Raw genomic sequence first — 12,909 nt, 5'->3', positions numbered from 1 at the left:
ATTGGCTTAGCCAGGGAATGTGTTCCATCCCTGAACCCTAGGATATATATCCCTGGAAACAAATGGATTCCTAGTAGAATCAAGGGAATGAGTAATGAATACCATGAACCAATCACAAATCTCTAGTATAGCTTCTTTTTTTGATAGTATCCACAGACACCTTTCATCTCACATATCCACTTTTAAAAATGCACACGCTTACATGTAGTAAATTTATGTCCTCAGAGGCAGAGAACCTAAAGTCATTTCCAATGATTGCATTTAATGCTAAGTCTAGGATCTCTATTTGGTATGTGGCCATGTTCAGATCCATCATCATACCAGTCTTGTCACCTGTAGTTAAATTATAAACTACCCTTCATCCCAACATACCCAATATACGATTGTGGAGAAGTAACCAGAGAAATATAATTTTAAAACTATCATTTTAAAAAGGGAGGAAGTAGAAAACAATACACAGTAGTTTCTAGTTCAAAACATATCATAACCTGGGAGAATCTGCCCTGGCTTGATCAGCCAATCTCTTTTTGTTCTCTAAGAGGATCTTGGGTAAATGCACTTTTTGGAGGATAAGCAGGTTTACCAGTCTACTTAATCTTATGTCATTTCTTGTGCCTGAGAGATATTCTGTGGTTAGACAGTTTTTGCTGTTGTCCAGGATTGGAGTTTCTTTAATGTAGTTCTCAAACTTTAGCACATATTAGAAATCACCTGTAAAACTTAAGATACAGATTTCTGGAGCCATCAATAAAATTTTAATTCAGTAGAGATGGGGTAGGGGCCAAAGATTTGTATTTCTAACAAGTTCTCACAGAAGACTGATGCTGCTGGTCCTGAAACCCTACAATGGAAATCAGTGACTTTTAGTGGCAATTGAGTCAGGACAGAGTATGTCCTTCACATTCCTTCTAATAAATTTACCTGTGGTACTTGCTAAACTATAAATTCCTGAGCCCCACCTTAGATTTAATTAATCAAGTTCTCTTGGCATGAAAGTGGGGGGGCCTGGAAAAACTCTACCAGATATTGCAGGTGATTCTGACCATTATTATTTATACTGATTGGGAAACACTTGTTTAGGAAACTAGGCTTTTCATGTCCCTAATATTATATCTTCATAAGCCTTCCATCTCTTTTCCCTTCCTGCATAAATCTTAGTTAGGGTAAGGAAATTGACTTTTCTAATCCTACAAGTTTCCAAATTACCGAAATCATTTTTAAATAGAATTTCAGCCAACCAGTAACTAAGTGAACAAAGCTTTATTTTATTTCCACACTGTTTTAAGATAGACAAGTTTCAACTATGGAGATGGTATCTTTGGCCTTGGCCTAAGAAGCATAGATTGAGGGCCATGTGTCCCCCAAGACAGCATAGAATAGGGGAAAATAATAGACTAGAATGAGGCCAGTAAAATGGGCATTAAGTCCAGAATCAATTAGTTCTGTGTTTTGAGGCGAGTGACATAATCTTTCTAAGCCTATTATTGTAGGTCATAATCCTTATCTTACCTTGTTCTTTGGGGAAATAAAAGAGAAACTTTATCTTTAGTATATAACCTTGTGCGTTGCATGTACTTAACCAATTTGAACTCCATTTAATTCCCCAGATGGTAAGCCCACGTCCTTCTGGTAAACCTTTCTTTATATTGAGCAATGCTCCAGTGACATTTAGCTAGGGAATATATCCACAAATTCTATTAATGAAATGTGACTCCAAAGAAGTCTTTGGATATACATTGCTGCTTCCTTTTCCTAGTAAGAGCTTTACCAGAGAGCTCATTAAACTTCATAACATTTCTGAGTGGTTAGAAAGGCTGAATGTTACCCTACTGTGTAGATTCAATCATTCATTTATTCAACTACTTTTTGATGATAGTGATGGAGGTAGATAGGGTCCACACTTTTAGCAAACTTACATTCTCACAGGGGTAAGAAAGAAAGCAAATATGTAGACAAATAACCTATACAATTTTGAAGAATGATATGTTGTATGAAGAAAACAAAGCAAAGCAATAGAATAGAGAGTAATTGCAATAAATGAGCTACTTCAACTAGGGTTTGTTAGAAAAATATCTTAACTGAGTGAATATTTGAACAATGAGAAACCAGCCCATGCAACAATTTGGAGAAGTGATCTAGAGAGAAAAACAAGTTGAAAGACTGGAATACCTAAAATTTTGTATTCCTGGTTATTAATTCAGTCATGTGTTTCATACTGAGACCTATAGCTAACTATTCTTCTCTACTGTTTTGTACATCTGACTCACTTTGTTGCTGTTAGTTTTTGTTTTTGTTTTTGTTTTTGTTTTTGTTTTGAGGTCAGAGGACATTATAGACAACAGGATTGTGCATTTATTTTTCAATTGTTACCCTGATCCTGGAGGTGAAATTAGGGGATAAGAAGTCACTGATTAAATGGAAACAACAGATTTCTTCTACCCAAATCCATGAAAGAGGAACACAGCACAGAGTTAAAGTTGAAGCCCATACATAACAAATTGAATGTGTATACCTATTTTTCTGGTTACCATTTCAAACATACACTGCAAGACATTTGCATAATTTAGTTTACATCATTCATTTCTGGAGGTTAGTAGGATGACAGTAAGCATTTACTGAGCACCTAGTATGTGCCAGCCACAACTTAAACTTCACAGGATACTGGGAACTAAGTGTTACAATCTCTGTTTTAAAGATAAGGAAATCTAGCTTAGAGAAAAAGGAAATCAGAGTCACACAACTAGCAAGAGTGCTGGAAGTGAACCTCTAACAATTGCATAAATAAGAAAGAAGCAAAAGTGCCAAGAAAGAAGACAAATTTACAGCTGTGCTTTTCCTATTCTTCCTTACCTATCACAATCTCTCAACACACACTTTGTTCCTTTGTTAAATCTACTTTATTCATTCATTCATTCACCAATTTATTTAACACCTACTATGTTTCATGCACTGGGGTATTTCAGTGAACAAAACAGTCAATAATCCCTGTCTTCATGGAGATTACTTGCAAACAAGGGGCAGCTGATAATAAACATAATAATTAAATAAGTTATATGGGATGTCAGAAAGCAACACTATGAACATTGTGTTCTGTTATGAACAGAAAGAAAATTAGAGTAAAGTAAGAGGTAAGGTTAGGGTAAACTTTATGGAGATGATAGCTGATCAAAGACAGAAAGGAAGTGAGGGGGTTATCCAAGAATACATAGAGAAAAAGAACATTCCTGGCAAAAGGAACTGCTAGAGGAAAGACCCTATGGTGGGTGTGTTCTCAGCAAGTTCAAAGACCAGCAAGGAGGTTAATTTGTCTAGAGCTACATAAGTGAGGGAGAGAAACATAGGAGAAGTCAGAGATTTAATAAGGGAACAAATTATATAAAACCTTACAAGGCATGGTAGGAATTCTATATGAAATGAGGAGCCTGTCACAGGTTGCACATTCTGAAATAAGGTTAATGCTTCAAAAATTTATTACATAATGGTTTGGGGGTCAATATTTGTGGAAGAAATGGGAAAGAAGCAGAAGTACCATGTGAGAAGTCAAGCTCTGATAAAGACACAATAAAAGTGTCAGCCACAAACTCATACACTGATGAATCACTAGATGTAGGCTGCCTGGGAAAGATGTGACCTTGCACAAGGCTGCTCTGTGCAGCTTAGGCAATGCTTAATGGGGATGGCAGTTGAAGCTGGAGGAATGACTGTCAGTTAAGAGGAGCTTCAGTGTTGCATTTCCATGTCCACAGAGTCACAGCAGATTTTGAGCAGATAATTGACCTATTTTTTTAAATTTCCAGATACATTTAGTTAATATTTTAGGATTAAGATTCATTCCAACATTTATGCACTTTGCTTTTCCTTTTTTTTATATGAAATCTATTGTCAAATTGGTTTCTATACAACACCCAGTGCTCATCCCAACAGGTGCCCTCCTCAATGCCCATCACCCACTTTCCCCTCCCCCCCTACCCCACATCAACCCTCAGTTTGTTCTCAGTATTTAAGAGTCTCTTATGGTTTGCCTCCCCCTCTGTTTAAAACTATTTTTTCTCTTTCCCTTACCCTATGGACTTCTGTTAAGTTTCTCAAGTTCCATATATGAGTGAAAACATATGATATCAGTCTTTCTCTGACTGACATATTTCATATAGCATAATACCCTCCAGTTCCTTCTACGTTGTTGGAAATGGAAGGATTTCATTCTTTCTGATTATTGAGTAATGCTTCATTGTATATGTAAACCACATCTCCTTTATACATTGATCAGTTGATGGACATTTGGGCTCTTTCCATAAGTTGGCTATTGTTGAAAGTGCTGCTATAAACATTGGGGTACATGAGCCCCTATAAATCAGGACTCCTGTATCCCTTTGGTAAATTCTTAGTAGTGCTATTGCTGTGTCATAGGGTAGATATATTTTTAATTTTTTGAGGAACCTCCACACTGTTTTCCAGAGCAGCTGCACCAGTTTGCACTCCCACCAACAGTGCAAGAGGGTTCCCGTGTCTCCACATCCTCGCCAGAATCTATAGTCTCCTGATTTGTTCATGTTAGCCACTCTGACCAGCATGAGGTGATATGTCAGTGTGGCTTTGATTTGTATTTTGTGATGACGAGTGACATTGAGCATTGTTTCATGTGTCTGCTGGCCATCTGGATGTCTTCTTTAGAAAAGGGTCTATTCATGTCGTCTGCCCATGTCTTCACTGGAATATTTGTTTTTCGGGTGTGGAGTTTGGTGAGTTCTTTATAGATTTTGGACACTATCCTTTATCTGATATGTCATTTGCAAATGTCTTTTCCCATTCTGTCAGTTGCCTTTTAGTTTTGTTGATTATTTCCTTTGCAGTGAAGAAGATTTTTAACTTGATGAGGTCCCAATAGTTCATTTTTGCTTTTAATTCCCTTGCCTTCAGAGATGTATCAAGAAAGAAGATGCTGCAGCTGAGGTCAAAGGTTATTGCCTGTTTTCTCCTCTATGGATTTGATGGTTTCCTGTCTCACATTTAGGTCTTTCATCCATTTTGAGTTTATTTTTGTGTATTGTGTAAGAAAGTGGTCCAGTTTCATTCTTCTACATGTTGCTGTCCAGTTCTCCCAGTACCATTTGCTAAAGAGACTGTCTTTTTTCATTGGATACTCTTTCCTGCTTTGTCAAAGATTAGTTGGCCATAATTTGTGCGTTCAACTCTGGGTTCTCTATTTTATTACATTGGTCTATGTATCTGTTTTTGTGCCAATACCATACTGTCTTGATGATTACAGCTTTGTAGTAGAGGCTAAAGTCCAGGATAGTGATGCCTCCTGCTTTGATTTTCATTTTCAATATTACTTTCTCTCTTTGGGGTCTTTTGTGGTCCCATACAAAATTTAGGATTGTTTTTCTAGCTTTGAGAAGTATGCCAGTGCAATTCTGATTGGGATTGCATTGAATGCGTAGATTGCTTTGGGTAGTATTTTCATTTTAACAATATTTATTCTTCCAATCCATGAGCACGAAATGTTTTCCCATTTCTTTGTATCTTCTTCAATTTGTTTCATAAGCTTTCTATAGTTTTCAGCATACAGATCTTTTACATCTTTGGTTAGGTTTATTCCTAGGTATTTTATAATTGTTGGTGCAATTTTGAATGGGATCAGTTTCTTTATTTCTGTTTCTGTTTCTTCATTATTGGTGTATACAAATGCAACCAATTTCTGTACATTGATTTTATACCTTGAGACTTTGCTGAATTCATGTATCAGTTCTACGAGCTTTTTGGTGGAATCTTTCTGGTTTTCCATGTAGAGTATCATGTCATCTGAAAAAAGTGAGAGGTGACTTCTTTGCCAATTTGGATGCCTTCTATTTCATTGTGTTGTCTGATTGCTGATATTAGGACTTCCAACAATATGTTAAACAACAGTGGTGAGAGTGGACATCCCTGTCGTGTTCTTGATCTCATGGAAAAAGCTCTCATTTTTTCCGTATTGGGGATTATATTAGCTGTGGACCTTTCATGTATGGCTTTTATGACATTAAGGTATTTTATTTCTCTCCTGATTTCTTGACAGCTTTTATTAAGAAACGATGCTGTATTTTGTCAAATGTTTTTTCTGCATCTATTGACAGGATCATATCATTCTTATCATTTTTTCTATTAATGTGTTGTATCATATCAATTGATTTGCGAATGTTGAACAAGCTCTGCAGCCCAGGAATGATTACCATTTGATCATGGTAAATATTTCTTTAAATATACTGTTTAGTTCCATTTGCTAGTATCTTGTTGAGAATTTCTGTGTCCATGTACATCAGGGGTATTGGCCTGTAATTTTCCTCTTTAGTAGGGACTCTGTCTGATTTGGGAATCAAGGTAATGCTGGCTTCATAGAATGAGTCCAGAAGCTTTCCTTCCATTTCTATTTTTGTCGAGCAGCTTGAGAAGGATAGGTATTAACTCTGCTTTAAATGTCTGGTCGAATTCCCCTGGGAAGCCATCTGGCCCAGGACTCTTATTTTTTGGGGAGATTTTTGATAAATGATTCAATTTCTTTGCTAGTTATAGGTCTGTTCAAATTTTCTATTTCTTCCCGTTCGAGTTTTGGTAGTGTGTGGGTGCCTACTAATTTGTACATTTCTTCCAGATTGTCCAGTTTGTTAGCATATAATTTTTCATAGTATTCTCTAATAATTGTTTGTATTTCTGTGATGTTAGTTGTGATCTCCCTCTTTCATTCGAGATTTTATCTATTTGTGTCTTCTATCTTTTTTTTTTTTGAGAAGTTAGGCTAGGGGGTTATCAATTTGTTTATGTTTTTAAAAAATATCTCTTAAATTCATTGATCTGTTATACTGGGGTTTTTTTTGGATTCTATATTGCTTATTTCTGCTCAAATTCTTTTTATTTCCCTTCTTATGGCTTGGGGAGTCTGCTGTTTACTTCCAGTTCCTTTAGATGTGCTGTCAGGTTTTGTATTTGTGACTTTTCATTTTTCTTGAGATAGGCCTGAGTTGCAATGTTTTTTCCTCCTAGAAATGCCTTTGCTGCATCCCAAAGGTTGTGGACTGTGCTGTTTTCATTTTCATTTGCTCCCATATATTTTATAATTTCTTCTTTAATTGCCTAGTTTACCTATTTATTTGTTAGTAAGATGTTCTTTACCATCCATGCATTTGGAGACTTTAAATTTTTTTTTCTTGTGCTTGACTTCAACTTTCATAGCATTGTGATCTGATAATACGCATGTCATTTCTATATTTATTGAGTACTGTTTTGTCACCCAATATGTGATCTGTATTGGAGAATTTTCCACGGACACTCCAGAAAAATGTATATTCTGCTGTTTAGGATGAAGTCCTGAATGTATCTGTCAAGTCCATCTGCTCCATTGTATCATTCAAGTCCATTTTTTTTATTGGTGTTTTGCCTAGGTGATCTGTCCATTTCTGTAAGTGGATTATTAAAGACCCCTGAAATTACCATATTCTTATCAATACGATTGCTTATGTTTGTGATTATTTGATTTATGTATATGCCCCAACTTGGAGGCATAAACATTTACAATCTTCTTGATGGGTAGATCCCATAATTATGATATAATGCCCTTCCTTGTCTCTTGTTAAAACCTTTAGTTTAAAATGTAGTTTGTCTGATATAAGTATGCTATTCCAGATTTCTTTTGACTTCCAGTAGCATTATAGATGGATTCCACGCCTTCACTTTCAATCTGAAGGTGAGCATCGGTTTAAAATTGGTGTCTTATATACAGCATACAGATGGATATTGGGTTTTTTTTTAATCCATTATGATACCATATGTCTTTTGATTGGAGCATTTAGTCCACTTACATTCACAGTTATTATTGAAATATATGGAGTTAGTGTCATTTGTTACTTGTAGGTTTCATGCTTGTGGTGATGTCAGTGATGTTTCTGGTCCTTTGTAGTCTTTGCAGCATAACACTCACAGAGTTCCCCTTAGGATATCTTCCAGGACTGCTTTACTGGTCATAAACTCCTTCAGTTTTTGTTTGTCTGGGAAAGCCTTTATCTCTACTTCTATTCTGAATGACAGGCTTGCTGGACAAAGGATTCTTGGCTGCATGTTTTTTTTTTTCTTATTCAGCACATTGAATATTTCCTGCCACTCCCTTCTGGCCTGCCAAGTTTCAGTGGACAGTTTGGCTACCACCCTTATGTGTCTACCCTTGTAGATTAAGGACTGTTTGTCCCTAGCTTCTTTCAGAAGAGAGACCTATTCCTGTTAAATCTGTGTCTTCTTTATTTAGATGCATGTTTCCTTCCACAGATTAGGGAAGTTCATTGTTATATTTTTTTTCAAATAACCTTTTCCCCTTTCTCTCTCTTCATATGGAACTCCTATGATATGGATATTATTAAGTTTCATTCAATCAGGTATTTCCCTAATTCTCTCCTCTTGGTCTAGTGTTTTCTTATCATTCTTTTTCTTGGCTTCATCATTATCCATAATTTTATCTTGTATTTCACTTATACTACCCTCTGCTTCTTCCATCCTTGCTGTCACTGCATCTAGTTTATTTTATACCTCAGTTACAACATTTCATAATTCATCGTGACAATTTCTTAATTCCTTGGTCTCTGCAGCAATATAGTCTCTGCTGTCTTCTATGCTTTTTTCAAGCCCAGCTATTAATCTTATGACTATTATTCTAAGTTCTTTCTCAGATATATTGTTTATATCTGTTTTGAGCAATTCTTTAGCTGTCCTTTCTTCCTGGGATTTGTTTTGAGGAGAATACTTCTGTTTCATCATTTAGGCTAGTTTTCCCTCCCTTTTGTTTTTTTAATAGCTTGTTATGTGTCATGTGCCTGCGACCACTATGATATTAACAGGAGGTCATGCACTGTCTGTAGCCTGACCCTTCAGGAGATGTTTTTGAAGTGTGTTGCATGCTCTCTGTTGTGACTCTGGTTGCTTAATCTCCCTACTTGTAGTGGTGGTTCAGACCTTCAACCAGGTGTGCTTTGATTTCTTCATTGAAGTCACCCTGGAGAAAAAAAAATTTTTTTAAGGGGATTAGTGGAAGAATGCTTATCCCAATCAAAGAGAAAAATGACAGGGGTGGAGAAAAAAGGAAAGAAAAAAAATTGACCAGGCAGAGAATCAGATAAACTATACAGCTTAATCGAGAGAGAGAGAGAGGAAAATAAAGAAGGAGATACAGCATAGCTGTTAAAAGAATATATTAAAATTTTATGCTTAAACAAACCAACAACCAGAATAAACAGACTAGAGAAGGGAAGAAATAAGAAGAAAAGGAAGGAGATTATATACATACATATATAATTGATCAAGAATCAAATCAGAAAATGCAAAACCACTGGACGGTTATCTGATGGTGCCTTGCAACCAGTGGCTGCGTTGGTCTGGAGGAGGGGCTGTCTGGTTCCTTCAGTGTCAACCTTGCTTTGTTAGATACATAGTTACCAGGCATGGAGGGGTGTGGATCAGTGTACACAGGACCTGCCTCCAGTGTGGGCCCCTTGTCTATTCCCTGCCACCCCACCTTATTGGTGATGGGTAGAAAAATGGCAACATCCAAGTCTATCCTCCCTGGGTGTCCCAAACCACTCTCTTCAGGCCATCTTCTTGGTGCCACGCATGCATGAGCAGGCCAGTTTGTTCCTTTCCAGTCTACTGCACCACCCAGTCACTCAGCTGGGATTCAAACCCCGATGTCTTAAAGGATCCCGCTCTTCACACCCCAGTTGCAGGGTAGAGCCACTCCACAAGGCACCCAACAAAGTCTCTTTGGTTCCTCACAGTGCTGTGTGGGCACAAATGGTTTGGTTTGTCCTGCTCCACAGTCTCCCACACCTCCCAGGCACTTGGCTGGGATTCAAACACCTATGTCTTAAAGCATCCTGATCCTCATGCCCTGTTTCCAGAGTATTTCCACTCTGCCCAGCCAGCCGACAAAGGTCCTCTGGCTGGTGGGCACCTGCAGGGCCATTTGTCCATGGAGCAGCTATTTGTCTTCTTCCAACAGCACTCAAGGAAGTTGAGTGCTCTATCCAATTGTGCCTCTGAGCTTACATCTGAACCCGGGGCTGGCTCCCCTCCTCCCTAGGCACGTGCACAAGGTGGCCAGCCCCAGTCTGGAGACATTTAGAAATTGGCCCCACAGTTAGAAATTGGTTCTTTCGGATCCAACGTGGCAGAGAAGTAGGGGGACCTGAGTTCCCTCAAACACAACAGTGTTGAGGCCAAAGAACTTTGAATTCCAAAAGTTTGGGCTACAGAGTGATAAAGACATCTCCAGGGGCCCACAGGGACAACATGGTGGCCATAAGTGCATGATTGCAAACTGGGAGAGATAAAACAGGTCACGTAGGCACAGATGGGAGGGATCTCCTTCTGCAGAGAGACAAAGGGAAAACAAAGAAAGGGTGGAGAAGCAGAGGACTGTATCTGGACAAGAGAAAAACCACAGACTGGGATGGACAAAGATCCAATCTCTAACTGCAGGGCTTTTTCTGGACTGGGGCTAGCTGCCCTGTTCGTGCACCTGGGGAGGAGGGGAGCCAGCCCCAGGCTTGGTAACTAGTTCAGAGGCGTGTTTCCCAGTGGGAAAAAGCAATCCCCTTCCTGGAGCAATGTGGGAAGATAGTATATAACCATTCAAAGGATAAAGACTGCACCCACTAATTAGATGCCATATATCAGCATCACAGAACAGCACTTCCCCAGAACCAGGGTGCACAAAGTGGGACCCTTTCAGACATTGGGGTTTAAACCCCAGCCAGGCGCAAGGGAGGCATGGTAGTTGGTGGAGCAGGACAAACCGCCTTAATTGTGCCCAGGGCACTGTGAGGAATGCCTGAACAGAGTGGTTTGGGACACATGGACCGTGAAGGAGAGACTGGGCTGTCATGATTTTTCTCCCCATCACCAACAAGCTGGGGCTTCAGGAAATGGACAGCGGGCCCACAATGGAGGCAGGACCTGCAAACACCAAACCACACCCCTCCACTCCTTGTAACTGGGATCTACTGGAGCAGGATTGATGCTGACTAACCAGACAGACCCTCCTCCAGACCAGCACTGCCACCAGTCCCAAGGCACCCAGCAGTTTTGCACTTCTTGACTTAATTCTTGGACAATTCTTATTATATATATATTTTTCCTTTCCTCCTTCTTATTTATTTCCTCTTCTAGTCTGATTATTCTGGTTGTTGGTTTGTGTCAGAAGACATCATATTTAATATATTCCTTTATACCTGTTTCATATCTCCCTTTTTATTTCCCTTTGTATTTCTCTCTGAATTAAGCTGAATAGTTTTTTTTTCCTGGACAATTGTCTCTTCTTTTCTTTTTCACCAACCCTGTCATTTCTCTCTTTGTATGGGATAAGGCCTTTTCCATCAACAATGCCACCACCCCATTGTTTTGTTGTAGCTAGTGTTGTAGGGTTTTTTTTTTTTCTGTTTTTATTTGTTTGCTTTTCCAAGGCTACCTCAAAGAAAAATCAAATCACACCTGGTAGAGGGTCCAAAACATCACTACGAGTAGGGAGATAAAGCAACCAGAGTCACAACAACAGAGAGCAAGTAACACTCTCCAAAAAATGCTTCCTGAAGATCCAGGCCCTGGACAGTGTATGACCCCTATTTAATATAGTCGTGCTTGCAGGTGCAGGACACATTACAAGCTTTTAAAATCCATAAGGCCAGAAAAGTAGCCAAAATGATGAAATGAGAGAATTTTCCTCAAAACAAATCCCAGGAAGAAAGTACAGCTAAAGAATTGCTCAAAACAGATATAAACAATATATCTGAGCAAGAACTTAGAATAATAATCATAGACTAATAGCTGGGCTTGAAAAAACCATAGAAGACAGCAAAGAATCAATTGCTACAGAAATCAAAGAACTAAAATATTCTCATGATGAATTTAAAAATGCTGTAGGGGCGCCTGGGTGGCTCAGTCAGTTAAGTGTCTGACTTCGGCTCAGGTCTGATCTCACTGTTCATGAGTTCGAGCCCCACATCGGGCTCTGTGCTGACAGCTTGGAGCCTGGAGCTTGCTTTGGTTTCTGCATCTCCCTCTCTCTTTGACACTCTCCTGCTCACACTCTGTGTCTCTCTCTCAAAAATAAATAAACATTAAAAAAATTATAAAAACAAATGTTGTAAATGAGGTGAAAAATAAACTAGAGGCGGTGACAGTGAGGACTGAAGATACAGAGGGGAGAATAAGTGAAATACAAGATAAAATTGTGGGAAAAAATGAAGCTCACAAAAGGAGACATAAAAAAAATTCTGGACAAGGAGGGTGGAATTAGATAACAAAGTGAAGCTGAGAAAAAGAGAGATAAGAAAATTCTAGACCAGGAGGAGAGAATTAGAGAACTAAGTGATTTAATGAAATGTGATACCATCTGTATCATAGGAATTCCAGAAGAAGAAAAGAGAAAGGGACAGAAGGTGTACTTAAACAACTCATAGCTGAGAACTTCCACAATCTGGAGAAGGAAACAGACTTTCAAATCCAGGATGCACAGAGAACTCCAAACATATGTAACAGTAATCGATCTTCTGCATGACACATCATAGTGAAACTGGCAAAATACAAAGATAAAGAGAGAATGCTGAAACCAGCTAGGAGCAAATAAGCCTTAACCTACAAGGGTAGACACATAAGGGTGGTAGCAGACCTATCTACTGAAACTTGGCAGGCCAGAAGGGAGTGGCAGGAAATATTCAGTGTGCTGTATAGGAAAAATATGCAGCCAAGAATCCTTTATCCAGCAAGGATAGAAGGAGAATACAATACAAGGAGAGATAAAGGCTTTCCCAAACAAACAAAAACTTAAGGAATTCATCCACACTAAACAAAAACTGAAGGAATTCATCACCATTAAACCAGCCCTACAGGAGATCT

The sequence above is a fragment of the Lynx rufus genome, unplaced genomic scaffold (genome assembly GCF_022079265.1).
Source record: "Lynx rufus isolate CCGP_SWC_20201006 ecotype Redwood Valley unplaced genomic scaffold, mLynRuf1.p SCAF_35, whole genome shotgun sequence".
NCBI classification, from domain to species: domain Eukaryota; kingdom Metazoa; phylum Chordata; class Mammalia; order Carnivora; family Felidae; genus Lynx; species Lynx rufus.
This window is presented reverse-complemented; position numbering follows the sequence as displayed.